We start from the raw sequence: 3,948 nt of genomic DNA on the forward strand, positions 1-3,948 counted from the left end.
CGCATGCGTTGGAAACGATTTTCAGCACACACTGTACTTGTCGCTGCGTGGTACAGCGCGAATTATACCGCAGTCTTTGTAACAGTATGTGACTGAATAAAGATTCTCTAGCGTGGAAACCATGCATTTTCGGACATAAGTTCGTTACACATTTCTGTTCCGTATCCCCTCATCGATCAATCCCTAGAGTCTGCACACTGTGGTAAAAATCACCCAGTATGTGCAACATGACGACTAAATGGCATTCCAACTGGAGCTTTCTACAATACCAAAGGCAATGATACACTGATACCCAACGGCGTTGCGTAGTTCGGTCGCAGAATTCTTGTGACTTCCCCTTGACACAAAGCAGATATTCCAACAAGTCCACGCCGGCGTGTACCACGGGTGGGTCGCGCCCGTCTCTGCCAGTTATGCTACTGGAAAAACAGTAGCGTGTGAGGCACGTATTGCCTATCATGTAGGAGCAACGAACAGTGCTGAATACAAGTTTGTGTGACCCTTGGACGAGAGAGATTTCTGAACAAATGAGATATCACATAATTTGTGATTAATTTAGTGTACAATCATCTTACATCCTCTTTCGCCGTTCTAAAAATAAGTAGCAATGCAGTGTGTTGGAATACGACCGCCACGCCACGGCGAGAAGCAGGCAACAGGTGGCGCAGGCAGCTGGAGGGAAGTTTGTACACGCTCGCCTCCCCACGGCGCCGGCGAGGACGTCTCAAACCACGAGATAAGACTACTGTGATTAAATAAACTAGTACCAAAAGAACCACGTGGACCATGAGGTGTCTGTAGCAGCAATGGATGAAACACTTACCTTTGTTGGTTGTTAAACTATGTGCGGTGACTTCTGTATAGAATTCTGAAAGAGAAATTCGTAACAATCTCAATGAAAAAATTAAAAATATATTTCATTTCTTATGGTTATCTACTATCATACCCAGACTCATATGGATCGAACAAAGTAAAATTTTTACCTGTAACAGAAATTGGGTGGCTGCAGCCAGTAGATATGACTACCGCCACAAAAATGAGGACGAACCAACTAAAGCTTCTGCAGAACATGGCGGAAGGTCTCAAGTGTCGCGACAAGTAAGGAAGTTTTCTGTGAAAATAACCTCACCAAACTTGCAGTCTGCTGAACAACATGAAATTTACGGAATAAGTGTAACCTAAAAAGACATTTTCTAGCAGCTAGCTTCATAATAAATAAATTAGCGTAAATTAATCTTGATTTCACCATTTTACGAGGCGGCTGCCACTCCGTTGTTCCGAATATACTGGGTGACTCATGAAGATATACAGTTGTTTTAATATGTTATTCTACAAGTAAAATCAAAGGAAAAAGTTCATATAAACATAGGTCCGCAAATGTTTATTTACGCAGTTACGGTTAATAAAGGTTTTTGCCTGAAATTTACCAACTTCGCTAATATAAAGGCATCGCAAAACTGTACGACGTTAAAGTAAAGCACGATTTTCATTTATCTTGTTGTTGTTGGTCTGGTGAATCTAATAAAACTTGTCCCAGGCGTGTATCTGCAGTAATTTTCCAGAACATCCAGAAAAGAAAAGAAACAATTTCATAAAGTTTTCAATTTATAAACTAGTTGGCCCAATTTGTTTTATAAATTCCAGATGTTTCCACAAAGTATTTAACAGAAGTTGTAGAGAATTTGATTTTGGAAAATAATGCTAATAACGTTAACTGAAACTCTATGAATGTGTCAGATAATCTGCTTTAATTAATACCACAGCACACATGAATTCCTGTTAAACCAGAAGAGACAAAGCTCACTGTTAAGGAAGTTGTACATTGAACATACAATTTCTCAATACATTATAAATAAATGTTCAAAAATGTCTCCACCGAGTTCAGTGCTTTTACCTGCATGTGTAGGAACAGATTTTGTTGCTTGTTTCAATTTCACAGGGTTGTTCTTAATTTCGCCTACTGCATTCATAACGTGAGCAAGTAATGCCTCACGTGTATTGACTTTTTCCTCAGAAACTATGTCTTTCATCCATCCCCATACAAAAATCCATTGGCGTTAAATCGGGCGATCTGGGTGGCCACAGACGTGTAGCACCACGACCAACCCATTTCTGAGGAAAATGATCATTTAAACGTTTAGTAACGGCGTTGGCGAAATTTGGGGGCGCACCGTCATGTTGAAAATACATTTGCAATCGCGTAGCTAGTGGAACACCTTCGAGGAAGCGGGGCATTTCTTGTTGAAGGAATTACAAGTACGTCTCGCCTGTTAGACGTCGTGGGAAAATGTTTTATTAGATTTACCTTATTAATAACAACAAAGTAAATGGAAATAGGTTTTTTACTTTAACCTCGTACAGTTTTGCGATGGCTTCATATTGGCGAAGTTGCTAAATTTCAGGCAAAATCTCCTATGAGCCGTAACCCCGTAGCTAAATATTTGTGGACCTATGTTTATTCGAACTTTCTCCTTTAGTTTTACTTGTAGAATATAATGTTAAAATGTTTGCATACCTTCGTGAGTCACCCTGTATACTGGCTGATCAGCTGAACTGTTTACGTCAGTTTCGAAACCGTTTAAGGGATCGTTATCATGTTTGCACCTGCTTAACTGCGAGGAACTGCTGGATGAGCGACGTCGTACTCATATTAACTGCAGGGGACGGGGATCAGTCTCTCTTTTTCAAATGAAATTGCAGTGTGTGTCAATACGTGGTGATGTATTATGCAGAGCTGGAGCAGTGTCGTTAGCCGAGTTAGGCGACCCTCAGGCGGCTAAGGACACGCCAGCGGGTACATCCGAGTGCGGTGCTGGTGGAAACTGCGCTCTATGAAACACAGAGTGTGTCAAAAAGTGTCATCCGATTTCAAAAAGATCATAGCTATTATGGTATTTGAGATATGTGAGCCGGCCGCTGTGGCCGAGCTGTTCTGGGCGCTTCAGTCCGGAACGGTGCTGTTGCTACGGTCGCAGGTTCGGATCCAGCCTCGAGCATGGATGTGTGTGATGTCGTTAGGTTAGTTAGGTTTAAGTAGTGCTAAGTGTAGGGGACTGATGACCTCAAATTTTAAGTCTCATAGTGCTTCGAGCCATTTGAACCATTCTTTGAGATATGTGGGTGAACAACACACTCCTGGAAAGAGCAAACTTTCGAGTTTTACATGGTTACCAATAGGTAGCAGCAGTGTGCGCCACCTTTAGTTCCCCTAATAATAAAAATGGTGTCGGGACAACGGAAAGCGTTTTGCGAACTGCGTGTCAGTAACAACCATTCAGCGTGACTTTCGTACTGTGTACGATGTGGATCCTCCTACAGCACACAGCAGTAGTCGATGACGTGAACTATGGCGAGAAACAGGTTGTTTGTGTAAAGGCAAATCGCCAGGTCATCCCAGAGTCTCTGACACACACGTCGAAAGCATCCGCCACAGTTTCCCAAGGAGTAAGCACAAATCCGTTCGCCGTGCATCTCGACAGCTTAACATACCCCCGATGTCCGCCTGGCGTGTGATGCGTACACGTTTACTTACGAAACCGTGCCGGCCGCGGTGGTCTCGCGGTTCTAGGCGCTCAGTCCGGAACCGCGCGACTGCTACGGTCGCAGGTTCGAATCCTGCCTCGGGCATGGATGTGTGTGATGTCCTTAGGTTAGTTAGGTTTAAGTAGTTCTAAGTTCTAGGGGACTGATGACCACAGATTTTAAGTCCCATAGTGCTCAGAGCCATTTGAACCATTTGAACGAAACCTTACAAAATTCAGCCACTGCAAGCTCTTCGAGAAGGTGACAAACAACAACGTGTGGAGTTGTGTCATTTAGGTCTTAGCAAGATGGAGGATGAAAGTTTTCTTCCGCGCTTAGTGTTTAGTGACGAGGCAACATTCCATTTAAATGGAGAGGTGAACCGTCATTATGTGAGAGTATGGGGTAGCGAACAACCACATGAAC

The sequence above is a fragment of the Schistocerca americana genome, chromosome 11 (genome assembly GCF_021461395.2).
Source record: "Schistocerca americana isolate TAMUIC-IGC-003095 chromosome 11, iqSchAmer2.1, whole genome shotgun sequence".
Taxonomy (NCBI): Eukaryota; Metazoa; Arthropoda; class Insecta; order Orthoptera; family Acrididae; genus Schistocerca; species Schistocerca americana.